Here is a 24,038-nt window from a genome sequence, read left to right on the forward strand (position 1 = left end):
TGAGAAAAATCTAACTGTTGTGAACCTGTCCTCATATGAACTGACTGAGGATGAACAGTGCTTATTGGAGCTAGGTCTAACGTTTTTCACCACAGCTAGCTTTAATTACAGTAGAACTTGTATTGATGTCTTCCTGTATATATGTAAATTGAAGCCACTGAAAGTTTTCTTGCAGAAAAAGAAGGAGACCACACCTCGCATAATATGACATGTTATGATCAAATCTTTGATGTTTATGTTTGAAGGATAATGAGGGACTAGCTAGCCTTGCAGAATGAAATGATGAGATTGGGGAGTGGTCCAATGAAAAAGAACTATTGGAACAATTCGGCCTAGAGCAAGGTAGGACTTCCACTAGTAAATTCAAACTCAAATCCACATTCAACCCTAACTGACCACACAAAAGTTTAGACACATTCCATGAGGTAATAACACATGAACTGGTGAAAATATGGACCAAAACCAGGAATGAACATGCACATAACCTCACACCTTGGCAGAGAGTTGCACTGGGAGCACTCAGTAAAGTTCTCAGTTTCGTCAATAAACCATCTGATAAAGGGGGCAATGTGGTTTTATGGGACATCAGCAAGTACAGGAAAGAGTCCAATAGACAACTTATCACTTCAGGTAGTTATGTGAGGTCAAACAAAGAGGCATATGATAATGCCAACAGTAGATTTTACACTGCACTCAATGAATGGAAATAACAGGAACTTCTGGAGGAGGAAGAATTTTGCTTCCTTTATATTAAGAAACCCACAGCACCATGTCTATACAAGCTGCCGAAAGTGCATAAGGACATCATTAACCTGCCATGCGGGCCTATTGTATCAGCGGATGACAGTCTGTTGGAGAACACTTCTGTTTTTCTGGACTCATTTTTGTTCCCTTATGTCTTTAGTCTTCCCTCATACTGTAGAGACAGCACAGACTTCATCAATAGGGTAGATGGTATTCTGTGGCAGGATGGTTATTGGTTGGTCACAATTAATGTAGTCTCTCTGTATACGTGCATTGAACAGATCAAGGGCATGCAAACACTTCTTCAGGGACAAGTCTATTTTTTTTATGACAACTCTATGATGCTAATGATCATGTTAACCTTTTCCTTGGAGAATAATATTTCCCTTTTTGAGGATTTGTGGTACAAGCAAGTGGTCGGAACGGTCATGTGAAGCTGCTTTACACCAAGCTATGCCTGTATTTGTATGGGCCGGTGGGAGGAACAACAGGTGTGAGTAGAGAAAAATGAGCAGCTGACCAGACACATTGTATTTTGGATGATGTTTATTGACAAAAATGTTTTGATTTGGAGTGGTACTAAGGTAGAACCAGACAGGTTTTGTCTTGGTGACAGCAGACAATGAGATCAACTTATGTTTCATACAGAGGTGTGATCAGAATAAAATGGATTTTTTGGATTTTTTGTCAAAATAGAGAACAACATAATTTTGACCAGCTTGCATAGAAAGGGACCTCAGGCAATAGCATCCTTCATGCAGGGAGTCACCATCCACCCAAACTGGAATGGAGTATCCTTTTTTGGGAGATCAATAGGGCAAAGCATAACTGCAACACACAGCAGGATTATGAGAAAGGAAGGGTAGGATGATTGAAAGATTCAGGAAGAGGGGTTACCAGCCCACAGTGTTAGTGGCAGCAGAACAAAGGCAGCAAATCTCCGGAGATCTACATTTCTGATAAAGAAGGCTAACAATATAAAAGGTGAAAATCAAGCATGCTTGACCACCACATACAACACAGAATCAGCTTCCATTAGGAATGTTCTCAATAAACATTGGCACATGATCAGAAATTGCCCAGTAATAGGCTCACATGTCTCTGCACACCCATTGGTCAAATACAGAAAATCTTGGTCCTTGAAGGAAGTTAGTGAATAGTTACATAGGAAACAGAAGCAACAAGGATGGTTACAACAACAAAAGGGTTTCTTCAAATGTGGTAAATGTAAAGCCTGCAGTAGCAGCAAGACTAGGAAAAGATTCCCACTACCAACCGGGGGAACAGGCGTAATCAAGAAATTCATGGACTGTAACAATGACTTTTGCGTGTATGTGATTCTTTGTCCCTGCAATACGATGAATGCGAGTAGCACAATATTTCTGACGAAACAGAGGATCGTGGAACACCTTAGAACAGTCATTGGTTGAAATACTACCATCAAGATTTTGACAATCTCTCTTTCTTTGGTGTTGACAGGGTTGCAAAACAAGTAGAGAGAGGGTCCAAGGGTAAGTTTAAAGACCAGGCACAGCTACGGACCCCAAAGAAGACAACATGAGAAAACAGAAAGTAACTGTGGGTCTATGAAAACAGCCTGTTAGTCAATGTCTGACATCTAACTCAATACCAACTCATGCATAAGTCAAAATAAGTGAATCAGCTAAACCAGATACTTCCAAGGTGTGAAAAGTACCCATCAGTTATCGTTCGGTGCTGCCCTAGTCATCACTTGGGACTCCTTACGCCAAGGAGGATATTCCTGCATCCATTCAATGTATAGATAATGTAAGTGGATGCCGCAGTGTTTTTGAGGGTATATAAAAGGTAACTGAGAAGCATGGGGGGGATTCGTCAAGCGGGGGCCGAGAAAAAAGGGGGGGGTCCCAAAACGTGTTTTCCCCATGTTCATTTCCATAGGGCGGTTGGACTCACTTTTAGCCCGAACGGCTGAATGGTTTTCCACCAAACTTGGCAAAATTGTAGGGACTGGTAGCACGATGTGCCTTTGCTATGTCTCAAGATATGTGCTCCAGTGGTTTTTACGAAAATTAACTTTGAAAAAATATATATTGGGCTACATTGGGCTATATATATGTTAGAGCCCAAATGTAGCCCAATGTAGCCCAACGTAGCCCAATGTAGCCCAAAGATGGCCACCAGAGACAAAAAAACAGATGTAGCCCAAATATCAGCCAGATGTAGCCCAACTATAGCCCAATGACAGAATGTCCCAGAGTGATCTAAAGAACAACTAGAGCGCTAACAGTCTTACTTATGACAAAAGTATGGAACACCTGAAGTCATCTTGATTGGAATAAAGTGTTAACACTTAAAACATTTAATTTGCAAAGGAACACAATGAGGGGGTTCATTTTGCCATGGAAATTATGATTAGTGCTGAAGAAAGAAAAATTAGGGCACATTTTGAGTGACTTCTCAAATCTTCTTAAATTTCATTAAAACAATTCTGATATGCAGTCTCCCAAGATGGCCACCAGAGACAAAAGAGCCCAAATGTAGCCCAAATATCTGCCAGATGTAGCCCAACTATAGCCCAATGACAGAATGTCCCAGAGTGTTCTAGAGAACAACTAGAACGCTAACAGTCTTACTTATGACAAAAGTATGGCACACCTGAAGTCATCTTCATTGGAATAAAGTGGTAACACTTAATACATTTAATTTGAAAAGGAACAAAATGAGGGGTTTCATTTTGCCATAGAAATGTTATATATATATATATTCACTGAAAAAACCATAGGTTACACACCAGTTATAGTTAGGAATTAGCATTTAAAAAACCTTTGAAATTCACTGAAAAAACCATAGGTTTCACACCAGTTATAGTTAGCTGGAAATTTTACTCGCATAAAACCATTGAAATTCCTACGTTATAGTTAGTTGGACTCACTATAACTTGCACGTCTGCAATGCACTGCTGATGATGTCACATATTACATCACTCATGCATATATTTAAATATTTAAACATTACTCGCTAATATATGTATTCACTAAGATAAACTTAATAAGCCAGGTAACCAATCAATTTTTTTTTAAAAACACTGAAAAAAACATAGGTTTCAGGCCTTATATAGTTAGGAATTAGCATTTAAAAAACCTTTTTAATTCACTGAAAAAACCATAGGTTTCAGGCCTTATATAGTTAGGAATCAGCATTTAAAAAACCTTTGAAATTCACTGAAAAAACCATAGGTTTCAGGCCTTATATAGTTAGGAATTAGCATTTAAAAAAACCTTTGAAATTCACTGAAAAAACCATAGGTTTCAGGAGTTATATAGTTAGGAATTAGTTTTTAAAAAACCTTTTGAAATTCACTCAAAAAACTATACGTTTTAGTGGTGTTATAGTTAGCTGGACATTTTACTCATACAAAACCAATGAAATTGCTCCTAGATAGTTAGTTGTACTAACTATATTTCGCGCACCCGCAATCCACTGCTGATGATGTCACATATTAGATCATTCATGACATGGTCAGTGACATCACTGGTGACATCTCAAATGACATCACTGATGACATCACTGATGACATCATCCACGTGACAATCACATACACCTTTTCATACACTATTACAATTTTTCATCACTGTTTGTAAAATACAGAGTATCATATTTAAATCCATTGTCACAGCAATACAAGTATCTAAAAATCCACTCAGTGATTCATAGATGTATACACACATCTAATCACTTACCTATGGATTCACTCATACAAGCTGTCAATGAACAATAGAACACTATCAAAAATACTTATACATCTATATCGACATTAAACAACAGCACGCATCCTATTCACATATGAAGTCATCCTACTCACTTATGCAAACAATGGACCATACTTACATAATTACTTAGCAAAACACTTATACAAACACCACTTCTTCTATTCATTTAGATAGTAAGTCATACTTAGTGAATAATAAAATCATTATTACAAGTATACAGTTATCCATACAGTCACTCACACAATCATTGTGTCTTATGTATACTTATTTATATACAACAACTGACACATACACTGCCTTTTATTTTTCTAGTTTGTTGGACCTGTACCTTTGAGAAATATATTTGCTCATCACCACACCCATAAAGAGATTCCCTCACCCAAACTGTTAGAACATGTAATTTTAACTTCATATATCTACTGAATCAACTATTCACACATCTTTGGACAGTCACACACCCCAGACCGAACCACACACACTTTCACACTCCCATACAAATACTCAGTTAACTAATCAATAACTAATATAGACTTTCACATAGCTAGTAACCAACTGTAGAATCAGTTTACACAACAACTGACAAAGTGATACAGATATTCACACAGTTTAGTCACTATCCACTATATTTAGTGAGACATTATAAATTGGTCAAGTAAACAGTCAATTACACTGCTACTAAATCCTCCATCCAAATATTTATTTATATATATCCACTCATTCTTCAATGTAAATTGCTATATATATAATGCATATTTAAATAACAAAGCAAACCACATTCACTGGATGATGTCATCAGTGATGTCATTTGAGATGTCATCAGTGATGTCACTGACCATGCCATGAATGATCTAATATGTGACATCATCAGCAGTGGATTGCGGGTGCGCCAAATATAGTTAGTACAACTAACTATATAGGAGCAATTTCATTGGTTTTGTATGAGTAAAATGTCCAGCTAACTATAACACCACTAAAACTTATAGTTTTTTGAGTGAATTTCAAAAGGTTTTTTAAAAACTAATTCCTAACTATATAACTCCTGAAACCTATGGTTTTTTCAGTGAATATATATATATATATGAGGCAGAACGTCTTGGCAGCCGTTCAGCAAAAGACAAGACGAACCCAATGATGGTGCAATATTGTTTATTGTAGCCCAAACACCACACCGACCATTACGCGTTTCAGCCCGCGAAGGGCCTTGACCACATGACAAGCGCTGAGCAGGTGAGGTGACCCTTTTAAAGTGCTAGCGTGCTAGCGAATTTGCATAGACATAGAAGATAGACTCATGTCACTTCCTCCATATTGCGGTATGTCCCCCATATAGGCACAACATAAGATGTGAATGCAAATGCATAAAAATAACTGTAAAATACAATTAGTGCAAATTGACTAATAAAACGCATCATAATGATGGGGCAGTTCAGTTGTTGCATAAATATACCACGGTAAGATACAGGGATGACAGAAGGTAAGAACATGTAAAAACATGTACAAAACATCTAAAAACAGGTAAAAACAAGTAAAAGCATGCAAAAGGTAAATTACATGTTTAAACTGTTTAAAATCACTGTTAATAGTCCCGCTGAACCCTTTGTCAACATTGAATGTTATAAAAAAATATAATATATATTCCGGCTAGACTCCTAACGGGTATGACGGGTTGGACTGCCAAGATTGACCTGCAAAACAGATCATATCTTAATAATTGTATCCCCCTCCTATACCAGGCATATTCAATTACATGTTGGCCATACAAAAATTACCAGCAGGGGGTCACAGAAGCCCATCTGGGCAGTCATCCTATGTGCAAAATTGCAAAATAAGTCGAATAACTTATACTTGATGTACAATATAAAAAACACTAATCACGCTAGAATAAACCCAGTGTTAAAAAATATACTTAAAAAGTGTCACACTTAATTACATTATAAACATGTTTGAAAAGAATTATAAAAAATAAATAAATTGATCCGAAGAGCAGCAGCTTGACATAAATGCAGTTGATATACTTAGATACAGTTAGCAGCAGCAGGAAAATATTCATAAATAGGTGTACATATCCTCACTAGAATTCATACCGTTAGGGATCTTGCAATCGAACAGTAATATGTGTCTAGTTTCTAACTTACGCAGGAGTGCCTCACGGTCACCCCCTCTCCTTAATGGAGGAACTGTGTCGATTAAGAAATATTTTAACCCCTCCGGGTTCTTATTGTGAGCCTCCTCAAAATGCCTCGCAACAGGGTATGCGGTGTCGCCGTTGTTAATGGCTCTGAGGTGCTGGAGTATCCTTTTGTGTGCAGGCAGCTTTGTGCTACCTACATACCGTAGGCCACAAGGACACTTCAGCACATACACCGCGTACTCTGTTTTGCAAGTTAACTTAGCTTGGATGCGCACTGGTTGGTCATTAAAAGGGATCAAGTATTCACTCCTGCTAACGCCATTCTTGCAGGCCTTGCATGTGGCACACTTAATAAATCCCTTACTACCCGCTAGCCAATCACCTGATGATCTAATCTCAGGGCTGCTTGAAACTAGGCTGTCGTGCATGGATCTCGCCTTCCTGAATGTGATGTTAGGAGGGGTGCGTATTTGTTCTCCAAAGATTTGATCACTTGCTATTAGAGACCAATTACTACGTACTATTCTCCGAATAGCCTGATGTTGTCTGGTATAAGTCAGGATCAGCCTGGTTTCATCCAGCACTACGGGGGATGTGTGTGCTGGAGGAGTTGTTGAAGATCCAGCTCCCATAGAGTTGGCTCGACACATGGCACTGTCTAAAACCTCCAACTGATAACCCCGTCTGAGGAATTTAGCTTTGCAATCATTCTGGGCCATCCTACAATCCAAGTCTGAACTGCAGATCCTTCTAATACGCAGCATCTCACCATACGGGATGCTGCGTATTAGAGGTGCCGGGTGATGACTGGAAGCGTGGAGCACAGCATTCCCCGCAGTTGGCTTTCTGAACAGTCTGGTGCGCAATTCCAAGTTATGAATGTAAATCTCTACACCCAAAAAACAAATGGAGGAACAACTCATCTGGCTGGTGAAGCTCAAATTGAGAGATTTGTTATTGAGGTCTTTAACAAATACCGAAGCCTCTTCCTCACTATCATTCCAGATTATTAGCAGGTCGTCAATATAGCAAAGCCATTTGACGACTTTGGTAGCCAGTATTTGTGTAAAGAGAGTTGGTAGGACCTGCTCCTCCCAGTAGCCCATATGGAGACAGGCATAACTGGGAGAGAAGCAGGCCCCCATAGCCACCCCTCTCATTTTTTGAAAGACCTGCGTGGAAAACAAGAAGAAATTGTTACACAAACAAAGCTCAATCATTTCAATCACCATTGTAGTATGGTCCTTAAGACACGATGGCCTTTTACCTAAAAAATGTAATACTGCATTTAGTCCATCCCTGTGGTGGATTGATGTATATAGGGAGGAAACATCCAATGTAATCAGCATATAACCTGGTTTCCAAACAACATCCCTCAATTTGTGCAAAAGGTCACCAGTGTCCAATATGAAAGATGGCAGTTGTTTAACAAAGTCTTGGAGAAAGAAGTCCACATATCTACTTACGTTCTCCAGAATGCCATTGCGTGCCGATATAATGGGCCGCCCTGGTGGCTTGCTGCTGTTTTTATGTACCTTCGGGATGAAGTATGCCACCGGCATAACAGGATTCAGTGTTCTAAGGAACTTGTACTCATCCATAGACAAGAGACCAAGGCTGCGGCATGTCACTAGTTTACCGTAAATCACATTCCATGCCTGTTTGACTTCACCCATGTTGACTCTCTTGTAGCAGTCTCTATCTTGCAATTGGCCCATAGCTTCTTCCATGCAGAGTTTCCTGGGCCACAGCACCACATTACCACCCTTATCCGATTGACGAATGATAATGTTGGTATTGCTCTGAAGTTTTTTAATCAGTTGGTGGTATGCGGCGTCCCGATAGTGTTACTTGCTGCATTCTTTGATTTGTTTTGAAAAAAGTTTTTTCAATTCCAAAGTGATTTTGTCCTGGAATAGATCGATGTTGTTTTTCAACATGAGGGAGAAGAAGGTGGATTTTGGTTTAAAAGGTGTCGCAACCGTTACTCTATTGATCCCGTGTCCGTGCAAACTGCCTGTACCGTTGACTCAGCCTCAATCTGGGCAACTAGTTGTGATAGATCTGAGCTTGTAGACGGTGGAGGAGCGACGGCCATTGTCGGATCTTGAGACGCCAATAAGACGTTCTCAGTCTGTTGTTTTGACGCATAGTGCTTGCGCAACTTCAACTTTCTGGCAAATTTGTAGAAGTCTTTTCCAGTGGTCGCATAATCGAAATTATTAGGAGGGCTGTAAGACAGACCTAGAGCCAGGATATCAAGTTCTTTCTTAGTTAGTTGGGTGTCCGTCAAGTTAATCACTGTTTTTGAATCAGGGTTCTCGCAATCTAGCGGCGCTTCCAGTGTTTCTTTTTCTTGTGTACTTGATTGCTGCCGCTGCTTTCGTTGCTTGCAGCAGCGGCGCCTTGCCCTGCGCTTACGGTTGTTGTTTTGTTTGCACTGGCATTTCGGACACCTGAACGCAGGCTCTGCTTTCTGTCCTGCCGAATTGCATCTAGTTCCTTGGCCAATGTGAATTTGCAAAACCCCAAACGACTAGACCTTACTTGCTGGTTGTCAGACTCGCTGCCAGCATTAGAACTAGCATCTGAGGACGGCCCAGGTTCTTCTGTGCTGTTGTGGCTGACCACTGGCAGAGCCATTGCGTTGTTACTTGAGACTTTGATCTTATCGTACTTCCTGGCGAAGGTAAAAATCTGGCCATGTTGGTAATCCAACCTATCTCGCTGAAATTTATAGGTTCTGCGTTTCCTAATAATGGCCTCTTCGCGTTGTAAACAAGACTCCATCTCATCTCTGTACTTTGTTATCAAAGTGCTTGGAGGAAGTTCGTCGATTTGCCCACTGATAATGTCTATTTCCCTTTGAAGGGCAATACGATCACTCTCTGCATATTGCACTAAGATCACCAACCGTCTGGAATGCTCCAGGTTAGCCTGAGCCCAATCCGATAACATTTGTGGATCGGGGTTATCATACGTGGGGGCCAGCATGACCCTAATCCCTCTGGGAATACATCCGACTTGTAAGTACCCCGTCAAGGAGCGGTGCTCCCACCGCTTCGCCTGTTCTGATTTTTTCAATTTCTCCAGTTTTTTAAACAGCTCCCTAAGTTCGGGCTGTTACATATATATGTATTCACAGAAAAAAACATAGGTTTCAGGGACGTTATAGTTAGTTGGACATTTCACTCATACAAAACGATAAAAATTCCACTGTAATAGTTAGTTGAGCTAACTATAAATTGCGCCCCCGCAATGCACTGCTGATGACGTCACATATTACATAATTCATGACATGGTCAGTGACATCACTGATGAACATCTCAAATGACATCACTGATGGCATCACTGATGACATCATCCAGTGGCTATGTGTTTCTATAAAATGTAAATATGTTTTATATATATATGAATTCAAGCACAGGACTCTTCGTGAATGACAGCGTGCCTAACTGCCAATACAGCCGAATGGAGGTAATTGAAAATTGAGCAATATAAAAGTAAAGACTCTCGACCTTACTATAAGGAGATATTTAATGTGCACCAAATGAAAGGACCACAAGTCCCAGATAACCTGTGATTGACGTTGCACTAAGCACACGCCTTCTGAGGGGCCTGATGAAATAAAAGTCCTGTTAACCAATTGGTGCAACCACGAGTGTTTTTCCTGCAGCCCATGAGGAAGGGGGTGTTCCCCGAAACGCGTCGGGCATTCTGAAAGAATGTAGTGTGGAAAGGCGCGCTGAGAGATAAAGCCCGGAGGGCAGAGGACTGTTGTGTGCCTCTCGGATGCTAAAGGCACTTTGGGATTCAATTTTTTTACACGGCGGCCTGGCCGTGGAGAGAGCACCACCGTGTGCCAGCAAAGGATGTCTTTCAGCACAACGAGGCTTGCTTCCAAACGAGTTGGGATGAATTCAAGCACAGGACTCTTCGTGAATGACAGCGTGCCTAACTGCCAATACAGCCGAATGGAGGTAATTGAAAATTGAGCAATATAAAAGTAAAGACTCTCGACCTTACTATAAGGAGATATTTAATGTGCACCAAATGAAAGGACCACAAGTCCCAGATAACCTGTGATTGACGTTGCACTAAGCACACGCCTTCTGAGGGGCCTGATGAAATAAAAGTCCTGTTAACCAATTGGTGCAACCACGAGTGTTTTTCCTGCAGCCCATGAGGAAGGGGGTGTTCCCCGAAACGCGTCGGGCATTCTGAAAGAATGTAGTGTGGAAAGGCGCGCTGAGAGATAAAGCCCGGAGGGCAGAGGACTGTTGTGTGCCTCTCGGATGCTAAAGGCACTTTGGGATTCAATTTTTTTACACGGCGGCCTGGCCGTGGAGAGAGCACCACCGTGTGCCAGCAAAGGATGTCTTTCAGCACAACGAGGCTTGCTTCCAAACGAGTTGGGATGAATTCAAGCACAGGACTCTTCGTGAATGACAGCGTGCCTAACTGCCAATACAGCCGAATGGAGGTAATTGAAAATTGAGCAATATAAAAGTAAAGACTCTCGACCTTACTATAAGGAGATATTTAATGTGCACCAAATGAAAGGACCACAAGTCCCAGATAACCTGTGATTGACGTTGCACTAAGCACACGCCTTCTGAGGGGCCTGATGAAATAAAAGTCCTGTTAACCAATTGGTGCAACCACGAGTGTTTTTCCTGCAGCCCATGAGGAAGGGGGTGTTCCCCGAAACGCGTCGGGCATTCTGAAAGAATGTAGTGTGGAAAGGCGCGCTGAGAGATAAAGCCCGGAGGGCAGAGGACTGTTGTGTGCCTCTCGGATGCTAAAGGCACTTTGGGATTCAATTTTTTTACACGGCGGCCTGGCCGTGGAGAGAGCACCACCGTGTGCCAGCAAAGGATGTCTTTCAGCACAACGAGGCTTGCTTCCAAACGAGTTGGGATGAATTCAAGCACAGGACTCTTCGTGAATGACAGCGTGCCTAACTGCCAATACAGCCGAATGGAGGTAATTGAAAATTGAGCAATATAAAAGTAAAGACTCTCGACCTTACTATAAGGAGATATTTAATGTGCACCAAATGAAAGGACCACAAGTCCCAGATAACCTGTGATTGACGTTGCACTAAGCACACGCCTTCTGAGGGGCCTGATGAAATAAAAGTCCTGTTAACCAATTGGTGCAACCACGAGTGTTTTTCCTGCAGCCCATGAGGAAGGGGGTGTTCCCCGAAACGCGTCGGGCATTCTGAAAGAATGTAGTGTGGAAAGGCGCGCTGAGAGATAAAGCCCGGAGGGCAGAGGACTGTTGTGTGCCTCTCGGATGCTAAAGGCACTTTGGGATTCAATTTTTTTACACGGCGGCCTGGCCGTGGAGAGAGCACCACCGTGTGCCAGCAAAGGATGTCTTTCAGCACAACGAGGCTTGCTTCCAAACGAGTTGGGATGAATTCAAGCACAGGACTCTTCGTGAATGACAGCGTGCCTAACTGCCAATACAGCCGAATGGAGGTAATTGAAAATTAAGCAATATAAAAGTAAAGACTCTCGACCTTACTATAAGGAGATATTTAATGTGCACCAAATGAAAGGACCACAAGTCCCAGATAACCTGTGATTGACGTTGCACTAAGCACACGCCTTCTGAGGGGCCTGATGAAATAAAAGTCCTGTTAACCAATTGGTGCAACCACGAGTGTTTTTCCTGCAGCCCATGAGGAAGGGGGTGTTCCCCGAAACGCGTCGGGCATTCTGAAAGAATGTAGTGTGGAAAGGCGCGCTGAGAGATAAAGCCCGGAGGGCAGAGGACTGTTGTGTGCCTCTCGGATGCTAAAGGCACTTTGGGATTCAATTTTTTTACACGGCGGCCTGGCCGTGGAGAGAGCACCACCGTGTGCCAGCAAAGGATGTCTTTCAGCACAACGAGGCTTGCTTCCAAACGAGTTGGGATGAATTCAAGCACAGGACTCTTCGTGAATGACAGCGTGCCTAACTGCCAATACAGCCGAATGGAGGTAATTGAAAATTGAGCAATATAAAAGTAAAGACTCTCGACCTTACTATAAGGAGATATTTAATGTGCACCAAATGAAAGGACCACAAGTCCCAGATAACCTGTGATTGACGTTGCACTAAGCACACGCCTTCTGAGGGGCCTGATGAAATAAAAGTCCTGTTAACCAATTGGTGCAACCACGAGTGTTTTTCCTGCAGCCCATGAGGAAGGGGGTGTTCCCCGAAACGCGTCGGGCATTCTGAAAGAATGTAGTGTGGAAAGGCGCGCTGAGAGATAAAGCCCGGAGGGCAGAGGACTGTTGTGTGCCTCTCGGATGCTAAAGGCACTTTGGGATTCAATTTTTTTACACGGCGGCCTGGCCGTGGAGAGAGCACCACCGTGTGCCAGCAAAGGATGTCTTTCAGCACAACGAGGCTTGCTTCCAAACGAGTTGGGATGAATTCAAGCACAGGACTCTTCGTGAATGACAGCGTGCCTAACTGCCAATACAGCCGAATGGAGGTAATTGAAAATTGAGCAATATAAAAGTAAAGACTCTCGACCTTACTATAAGGAGATATTTAATGTGCACCAAATGAAAGGACCACAAGTCCCAGATAACCTGTGATTGACGTTGCACTAAGCACACGCCTTCTGAGGGGCCTGATGAAATAAAAGTCCTGTTAACCAATTGGTGCAACCACGAGTGTTTTTCCTGCAGCCCATGAGGAAGGGGGTGTTCCCCGAAACGCGTCGGGCATTCTGAAAGAATGTAGTGTGGAAAGGCGCGCTGAGAGATAAAGCCCGGAGGGCAGAGGACTGTTGTGTGCCTCTCGGATGCTAAAGGCACTTTGGGATTCAATTTTTTTACACGGCGGCCTGGCCGTGGAGAGAGCACCACCGTGTGCCAGCAAAGGATGTCTTTCAGCACAACGAGGCTTGCTTCCAAACGAGTTGGGATGAATTCAAGCACAGGACTCTTCGTGAATGACAGCGTGCCTAACTGCCAATACAGCCGAATGGAGGTAATTGAAAATTGAGCAATATAAAAGTAAAGACTCTCGACCTTACTATAAGGAGATATTTAATGTGCACCAAATGAAAGGACCACAAGTCCCAGATAACCTGTGATTGACGTTGCACTAAGCACACGCCTTCTGAGGGGCCTGATGAAATAAAAGTCCTGTTAACCAATTGGTGCAACCACGAGTGTTTTTCCTGCAGCCCATGAGGAAGGGGGTGTTCCCCGAAACGCGTCGGGCATTCTGAAAGAATGTAGTGTGGAAAGGCGCGCTGAGAGATAAAGCCCGGAGGGCAGAGGACTGTTGTGTGCCTCTCGGATGCTAAAGGCACTTTGGGATTCAATATATATATATATATATATATATATATATATATATATATATATATATATATATATATATATATGCCAAGGTGTATTGAAGAATGAATGGGTGTTTAAGAGTCAGGATGCATTATTAAGTAGGTGTGTGACTGACTGTATAAGTGAGTGATTAATTGTGTCTTACTTAATGCATGTGTTAGCGACTGATACAGACATTCACACAGTTTAGGTTGTCAGATGATGTGTAAGCGGGTGCATGGTTTGGTTAGCAGCTAATTAAGAATCTATGGGGCATATGTAGGAAGGCGTTTGCGATACACAAATGCCAGAATTTGCAGAATTCTGGCGCTTGCGAATCGCAAACGGCCTTTTGGTATGTAGGTGCCACATATCAAAATAAGGAATCGCAATTTTTGCGATTCCCTATTTTGCTCAAGCATTTAAGGAATCGCAATTTTGCGATTCCCTAAATGCTATGTAGGAGTGCCTTTGACATTGTGAATATGTCTCAAGGAATAGCAAAATACCACCTACTCCAAGTAGATGGTATTTTGCGATTTCCTTTCAAAATGAATTTTTTTTTAAAATCCAAAGTGCCATGTGGCGCACTGACATGCCCTTAGGGCATGTCTGTGCACCACATGTACTTACAGGCACATTCCAGGGGTGCAACAGGTGTCCTTTGGACACCCTGGCACCCTTGGAATTGCGATTCTAAAATTGCGATTTTCTCATAGAAAATCGCAATTTGAGAATGTATCCCCATTCATTCCTATGGGCCTTTTGGTCAATAGGAATGAATGGAACACTCATTCCTTAATTGCGATTTGCAATTTGCGAATCACAATTAAGAAATTTTAGAGATTTGCAATATAATTGCGAATTATTACCTACATTCCATTTAGCAATTCTCAAATAGCGATTCCTTAAAAATCGCTATTTGAGAATCGCAAAATGTGATTTACCTACATATGCCCCCAAATGGGCTATTGATTCCTTGTCTAAGTATCTGTATGGGTGCCTGAGTGTCTGTGTGGGTGGTGGGGGGTGTGACTCTGTGCATAAATATGTGAGTGGATAATTCACTGTGTGTATGTGTTCAAGTCTGTATCTGTGAAGGGCTGTATGGCTGGGTGAGTGTGTGTATGGGTGCCTTGGTGAGTGAATGGATGCCTCAGTGGTACATGTGTGAGTAATTGCATATGTGAAAGACAGTATATGTGAGTGTTGGACTGTATAAATGACTATATGTGACAGTGAGTGATTGTCAGAGTGCCTGGATGGATCAGTGTGTGCTTGTATTAGAGTGAAAGTATGTGTTAGTATATGTTTAATAAGTGAGGTGGTATGTGTATAACTGTACAGGTGAGTAAATAAAAGTGTGATTTATTATTTCCATTACTGACTAGGTGTGTGAATAACTCAATGAATAAGAAGCGGTGTCTGAGTGTCTGTATAGATATGTGATTGGATATGATAATGCTGTATTGATGGCTCACTGTATGTATGAATGACTGTATGGGTGAATTAATTGATGTGTGTGTAGACCTAGGAATTAGTCAGTGGATATGTACTAACTGGTATTGGTGTGTTCATGGTTTTGAAAATTATAGTCTGTAATTTAGAGTGGGTGTATCAAGTGTTATATTAAGGTCTGATGAGGTGCATCAGATTGTCACCTGGATGATGTCATCAGTGATGTCATTTGAGATGTCATCAGTGATGTCACTGACCCTGTCATGAATGATGTAATATGTGACATCATCAGCAGTGCGGGGGCACGAGTTATAGTTAACGCAACTAACAATAACAGCTGAATTTCTATCGTTTTGTATGAGTGAAATGTCCAACTAACTATAACGTGCCTGAAACCTATGTTTTTTAAGTGAATTTCTAAGGTTTTCTAAATTCTAATTCCTAACTTTAACGACTGTAAAACCTATGTTTGTTTCAGTAAATTTCAAAGGTTTTTTAAATGCTAATTTCTAATTATAATGTTCATTAAACATATCTTTTTTTTCTGTGTTTTTTAATTATCATCCCATTCTCAAACTTTTAAAAACTGCAAATCTCACCACTCATCCATCAATATCTTCCGTCAACAAAATCGCAACAAACAAGAGCCACAACTAATGCTAATGATATGCAAAGTAGGCGTTCCCATGCAAAAAAGTACAAAAATGCCACTTCCCCATATTTTAAACAACCAACCAAATCTGCAATACGATCCAAAAAGCAGACGATAAGCCGACTTACCAGTAACAAATTAACATCAACCTTTAACTGGTGTAAGGAGGTCGACTACGACTATCTACTGCGTGAATTAGACCCAACTCACAGCCACATCTAAAGACCAACACGTGATAGAGATACTGATCATGCAGCTCCAACACCCAACAAGACGACATCACCCAGCGCTACCACCACCAGAACCTTCCCCCGGACCAACCCCCGCTACTACCACCGAGGCAGCGCCAAACAGGACAACGGACCTTCCCAAAATACCATGGCCCCTCAGCCGCAAAATAGCTGAATGTTGGGAGATGTGGCAACCAAATGTATATGAAGAAGGCAAGTCACCTCACTATGCAAAGCACAAACCTCTCCATGTGGAGATATACTATTGAAACTTGTAGTGTAGTGCACAGTGGACGCAACCATGTTACCTCAGGCAGTGGGGAAGATCCCGGTCATGTAGCTGTGTTGTCCCCCCTGGAAGCGGAGTGGGCTGATCTAACATACGCCACTCCAGCAAAGGAGTATGATTAAATAGGCCAGGCCCTGGGCGTGGTTCACTTCTGGGAAGACCAAGGAGTCTGCCAGAGTGGCGTCCCTCACCCTAGCATGTAGCTGCCGCCCTGACCGCGGGCCTCCTCCACACAAGCCCCCTGCGAACCCAGCGCAACAGCACCGCAGACTTATGTCTGTACCTACTACTGCCTTTGATCTACACTGTGCACAGCAGGGTTCAGAACTTGAATTCAGCCTTGATTTATTAAGTACACAGAGAATTGTACTCTATGTCCTCGGATTTTCTCAAGAAAAAGTGACAAAAATCATTCCTCGATGACCGATCTACACTGCGGACAGCAGGGCTCACAATTCAGATGCAGTGGCGATTGCAGATGACGCAGTCCAGTTCGCAAGACACGTTGACCCCAGTGCGGCCCCCCCGGGATCTTGCATCATCGCAGGATGCGCACATGCTGTGTGCTTACAGGTGCTACTAACTCACTGCACCATAAGCCATCTCCACGTGGCCTTACCAAGGCAAGACATTCCTCCCAGTGCGGCCCGCTGGGACCACGTATCATCGCAGGGTGCACACACGCTGAGTGCTCCAGGTGCCACTAACTGTGCAGCTCAACTCAATGCCACATGGCTGTGCTCCCTTCCTGACCACTGCCTGCACCCTACACTGGTGTTACACGGTTCACAATTCAAGATTAGTAGCGACGCAAATTGTGTAAGAGACTATAATGGGTTAAGAAGACCAAATGCTCCCAATCTGTGTAGCTTAAGTCAACGTCACCTGCCTGTGAGCCTTTGCTGACCCCTGCCTCTGGTCTACATGGTGGAAGACCGGTGACACGTGGTGCCAACTAACCCTGTTCAATGCAAGCCAATCCCACATGTGTAACTGGTTCCCGAGTCCCCAAGGGCAGCAACCCCAACTTCGTGGCAGCGACCATAGCACCAGACTCCCTTCAATCAGTGAGGAATATTTGCATATGGAAGGCCAGCTACACGTGGTGGCATTGAACCTGTACTATGCAGGCCGGTGGGGCCACCAACGCATGCACATGGCTATGGGCCCTTGCTCAACGCTACCTCTGACCTATACTGTGGAAGAAAGTCGACACATGGTACCACTAATCGTCTTCAACACAAGCCGATCCCACATGTGTAACTGTGTCCTGAGTCCTGAATAGCAGTGACCCCCAACTCCGTGAGACAACTACAGCAGCAGACTCCCTTCAATCAGTGAGGCATATTGCCATATGGAAGGCTGCCAATACGTGCTGCCACTAACTCTGTTCAACCCAAGCTGATCCCACATGTGTAACTGTGTTCTGAGTCCTAAATGGCAGTGACCTCAAGTCCATGGCAGCGACCACAGCACAAGACTCCCTTCGATCAGTGAGGCATATTTCCATATGCAACGGTAGCGACACTTGCTGCCACTAACTTTGTTAAAAACAATCCGATCCCACATGTGCATCTGTATCTTGAGCCCTGAATCACACTGACCCCAAGTCTTTGGCAGCCCCCACAGCACCACACTCCCTTCGATCAGTGAGGCATATTTCAAGAGGCAAGGCAAGCGACACGTAGTCTCACTAACTCTCTTCATCACAAGCCAATCCCACATGTATAACTGTGTCCTGAGTCCTGAATTGCAGCGACCTCAACTTCGTGGCAGCGACCACAACAACTCACTCCATTCGATTAGTGAGGAGTTTTTACAGATTGAAGTCTGCAGACAAGTGGTGCCACTGAACCTGCTCTACGCAGGCCGGTGGGGCCACCACCGCATGCACATGCCTGTGGGCCCTTCCTCATCGCTACCTCTGGCCTACACTACGGTCATCAGGCCTCACAATTCAGATACAGTCCCGATTCCATATGACGCAGTCCAGTAGGCAACATACATTACTCCCAGTGCGACCCGTACACATCAACCATCATCACAGGCTCATACAGTCTCAATGCTTCTGGTACCACTAACCCTATTTAACACAAACCAATCCCACATGTGTAACTGTGTCCTGAGTCCTGAACGGCAGTGACCACAACTTCGTGGCAGCGACCACAGCACCAGACTCCCTTCAGTCTTCTTTGTTGTTCTTTTCTTTAAATACATTTTTTAATATGTAAATCCATACATGACTAAGATTCTTCTTTCTCCAACCACACAGGGACACTTCCGGGCCCAAGAAGGTTGTTGGGGGTATGTTGGTAATGTGGGAAGAGGGTAGGCTACCTGCTAATGTGGGGGGAGGGAACGTCAAAGGGGTATCACTCACAGAAATAATTCTAATATCTTTTCACAAATGCCTTGGACAGATGCCAGCTGACGGACTGAATCACAAAAAGGTTTTCCAAAACTTATATAGTGTAGGTTATGCACAGTTCGGACCCAGGCTTGCAGAGGCACAGCTGCGGGCCATCCTCTGGACTCCAAGACACATTACTACGAGCCGTCTGCGTCATTGTGTCTATCCCTGCTCTGTTCCCTCGTACGCCACGCCACTCCGATTATGTTCCGACGTTGGCCCCACATAGCTACCTGTCGCAGGCGTACTCGCTGTTGGTGTGCAGGTCAGTGATCTAGTTCTGAACATCTCACGGCCACTCCCTGAGGGCAGGTTTGCACACACACCACACACATCTGGCACCTGCAGCACAGGCCATGTGACCACGCAAATATAGTAAATCGACAACATCACATCCTTTATTGCTGGTGCGGACTAGCTGGCAAACACTCCACGGGTTCCTCAACCATAAAGAGTCCATGAAAAGTTGCACAGAAGGTTAGTTGCACCCTCAGGTGTATGGCCATCAGCGGTCTACCATCCTCTTGGCGTGGACTTCATATGCATAGGGCTAGTGCCCACCAAACTCATGTGGCCGTCAGGAGCCTACCATCCCCGGAAGCTTGTTTCCTTCCCAGTGTAAGAATTGGCTTTTGCAGTTTGGTTTGCCCTGTTCCCATCATGCACTGGGACAGGAACAGACTAATTTGCATACAGCCAGGTTCTGAAACTGGGATCGTGCATTGAGCTAAAAAACGGTGTTGGATCTAGCCCTGATCTCTTGACTGGGTGAGAGTATTCTGCTTAATTCAGAGACTCTGTCCCTCACCACCCCTTGTTGTAAATATTTTTGTCCACCCTAAGCGTGGAAGGGTATACTCAGACATGAGTCCCTTGCTCATTGCACCATCAGGATTCAAGCAAGCCGGGCCGAAGACGGCTTTAATGCCAGAAACCGGTCCCCGGAAGCTTGTTTCCTTCCCAGTGTAAGAATTGGCTTTTGTAGTTTGGTTTGCCCTGTTCCCATCATGCACTGGGACAGGAACAGACTAATTTGCATACAGCCAGGTTCTGAAACTGGGATGGTGCATTGAGCTAAAAAACGGTGTTGGATCTAGCCCTGATCTCTTGACTGGGTGAGAGTATTCTGCTTAATTCAGAGACTCTGTCCCTCACCACCCCTTGTTGTAAATATTTTTGTCCACCCTAAGCGTGGAAGGGTATACTCAGACATGAGTCCCTTGCTCATTGCACCATCAGGATTCAAGCAAGCCGGGCCGAAGACGGCTGTAATGCCAGAAACCGGTCCCCGGAAGCTTGTTTCCTTCCCAGTGTAAGAATTGGCTTTTGTAGTTTGGTTTGCCCTGTTCCCATCATGCACTGGGACAGGAACAGACTAATTTGCATACAGCCAGGTTCTGAAACTGGGATGGTGCATTGAGCTAAAAAACGGTGTTGGATCTAGCCCTGATCTCTTGACTGGGTGAGAGTATTCTGCTTAATTCAGAGACTCTGTCCCTCACCACCCCTTGTTGTAAATATTTTTGTCCACCCTAAGCGTGGAAGGGTATACTCAGACATGAGTCCCTTGCTCATTGCACCATCAGGATTCAAGCAAGCCGGGCCGAAGACGGCTGTAATGCCAGAAACCGGTCCCCGGAAGCTTGTTTCCTTCCCAGTGTAAGAATTGGCTTTTGTAGTTTGGTTTGCCCTGTTCCCATCATGCACTGGGACAGGAACAGACTAATTTGCATACAGCCAGGTTCTGAAACTGGGATGGTGCATTGAACTAAAAAACGGTGTTGGATCTAGCCCTGATCTCTTGACTGGGTGAGAGTATTCTGCTTAATTCAGAGACTCTGTCCCTCACCACCCCTTGTTGTAAATATTTTTGTCCACCCTAAGCGTGGAAGGGTATACTCAGACATGAGTCCCTTGCTCATTGCACCATCAGGATTCAAGCAAGCCGGGCCGAAGACGGCTGTAATGCCAGAAACCGGTCCCCGGAAGCTTGTTTCCTTCCCAGTGTAAGAATTGGCTTTTGTAGTTTGGTTTGCCCTGTTCCCATCATGCACTGGGACAGGAACAGACTAATTTGCATACAGCCAGGTTCTGAAACTGGGATGGTGCATTGAGCTAAAAAACGGTGTTGGATCTAGCCCTGATCTCTTGACTGGGTGAGAGTATTCTGCTTAATTCAGAGACTCTGTCCCTCACCACCCCTTGTTGTAAATATTTTTGTCCACCCTAAGCGTGGAAGGGTATACTCAGACATGAGTCCCTTGCTCATTGCACCATCAGGATTCAAGCAAGCCGGGCCGAAGACGGCTGTAATGCCAGAAACCGGTCCCCGGAAGCTTGTTTCCTTCCCAGTGTAAGAATTGGCTTTTGTAGTTTGGTTTGCCCTATTCCCATCATGCACTGGGACAGGAACAGACTAATTTGCATACAGCCAGGTTCTGAAACTGGGATGGTGCATTGAGCTAAAAAACGGTGTTGGATCTAGCCCTGATCTCTTGACTGGGTGAGAGTATTCTGCTTAATTCAGAGACTCTGTCCCTCACCACCCCTTGTTGTAAATATTTTTGTCCACCCTAAGCGTGGAAGGGTATACTCAGACATGAGTCCCTTGCTCATTGCACCATCAGGATTCAAGCAAGCCGGGCCGAAGACGGCTGTAATGCCAGAAACCGGTCCCCGGAACGCTTGTTTCCTTCCCAGTGTAAGAATTGGCTTTTGTAGTTTGGTTTGCCCTGTTCCCATCATGCACTGGGACAGGAACAGACTAATTTGCATACAGCCACGTTCTGAAACTGGGATGGTGCATTGAGCTAAAAAACGGTGTTGGATCTAGCCCTGATCTCTTGACTGGGTGAGAGTATTCTGCTTAATTCAGAGACTCTGTCCCTCACCACCCCTTGTTGTAAATATTTTTGTCCACCCTAAGCGTTTAAGGGTATACTCAGACATGAGTCCCTTGCTCATTGCACCATCAGGATTCAAGCAAGCCGGGCCGAAGACGGCTGTAATGCCAGAAACCGGTCCCCGGAAGCTTGTTTCCTTCCCAGTGTAAGAATTGGCTTTTGTAGTTTGGTTTGCCCTGTTCCCATCATGCACTGGGACAGGAACAGACTAATTTGCATACAGCCAGGTTCTGAAACTGGGATGGTGCATTGAGCTAAAAAACGGTGTTGGATCTAGCCCTGATCTCTTGACTGGGTGAGAGTATTCTGCTTAATTCAGAGACTCTGTCCCTCACCACCCCTTGTTGTAAATATTTTTGTCCACCCTAAGCGTGGAAGGGTATACTCAGACATGAGTCCCTTGCTCATTGCACCATCAGGATTCAAGCAAGCCGGGCCGAAGACGGCTGTAATGCCAGAAACCGGTCCCCGGAAGCTTGTTTCCTTCCTAGTGTAAGAATTGGCTTTTGTAGTTTGGTTTGCCCTGTTCCCATCATGCACTGGGACAGGAACAGACTAATTTGCATACAGCCAGGTTCTGAAACTGGGATGGTGCATTGAGCTAAAAAACGGTGTTGGATCTAGCCCTGATCTCTTGACTGGGTGAGAGTATTCTGCTTAATTCAGAGACTCTGTCCCTCACCACCCCTTGTTGTAAATATTTTTGTCCACCCTAAGCGTGGAAGGGTATACTCAGACATGAGTCCCTTGCTCATTGCACCATCAGGATTCAAGCAAGCCGGGCCGAAGACGGCTGTAATGCCAGAAACCGGTCCCCGGAAGCTTGTTTCCTTCCCAGTGTATGAATTGGCTTTTGTAGTTTGGTTTGCCCTGTTCCCATCATGCACTGGGACAGGAACAGACTAATTTGCATACAGCCAGGTTCTGAAACTGGGATGGTGCATTGAGCTAAAAAACGGTGTTGGATCTAGCCCTGATCTCTTGACTGGGTGAGAGTATTCTGCTTAATTCAGAGACTCTGTCCCTCACCACCCCTTGTTGTAAATATTTTTGTCCACCCTAAGCGTGAAAGGGTATACTCAGACATGAGTCCCTTGCTCATTGCACCATCAGGATTCAAACAAGCCGGGCCGAAGACGGCTGTAATGCCAGAAACCGGTCCCCGGAAGCTTGTTTCTTTCCCAGTGTAAGAATTGGCTTTTGTAGTTTGGTTTGCCCTGTTCCCATCATGCACTGGGACAGGAACAGACTAATTTGCATACAGCCAGGTTCTGAAACTGGGATGGTGCATTGAGCTAACAAACGGTATTGGATCTAGCCCTGATCTCTTGACTGGGTGAGAGTATTCTGCTTAATTCAGAGACTCTGTCCCTCACCACCCCTTGTTGTAAATATTTTTGTCCACCCTAAGCGTGGAAGGGTATACTCAGACATGAGTCCCTTGCTCATTGCACCATCAGGATTCAAGCAAGCCGGGCCGAAGACGGCTGTAATGCCAGAAACCGGTCCCCGGAAGCTTGTTTCCTTCCCAGTGTAAGAATTGGCTTTTGTAGTTTGGTTTGCCCTGTTCCCATCATGCACTGGGACAGGAACAGACTAATTTGCATACAGCCAGGTCCTGAAACTGGGATGGTGCATTGAGCTAAAAAACGGTGTTGGATCTAGCCCTGATCTCTTGACTGGGTGAGAGTATTCTGCTTAATTCAGAGACTCTGTCCCTCACCACCCCTTGTTGTAAATATTTTTGTCCACCCTAAGCGTGAAAGGGTATACTCAGACATGAGTCCCTTGCTCATTGCACCATCAGGATTCAAGCAAGCCGGGCCGAAGACGGCTGTAATGCCAGAAACCGGTCCCCGGAAGCTTGTTTCCTTCCCAGTGTAAGAATTGGCTTTTGTAGTTTGGTTTGCCCTGTTCCCATCATGCACTGGGACAGGAACAGACTAATTTGCATACAGCCAGGTTCTGAAACTGGGATGGTGCATTGAGCTAAAAAACGGTGTTGGATCTAGCCCTGATCTCTTGACTGGGTGAGAGTATTCTGCTTAATTCAGAGACTCTGTCCCTCACCACCCCTTGTTGTAAATATTTTTGTCCACCCTAAGCGTGGAAGGGTATACTCAGACATGAGTC

This window comes from Lissotriton helveticus, chromosome 2_1 (genome assembly GCF_964261635.1).
Source record: "Lissotriton helveticus chromosome 2_1, aLisHel1.1, whole genome shotgun sequence".
Taxonomy (NCBI): domain Eukaryota; kingdom Metazoa; phylum Chordata; class Amphibia; order Caudata; family Salamandridae; genus Lissotriton; species Lissotriton helveticus.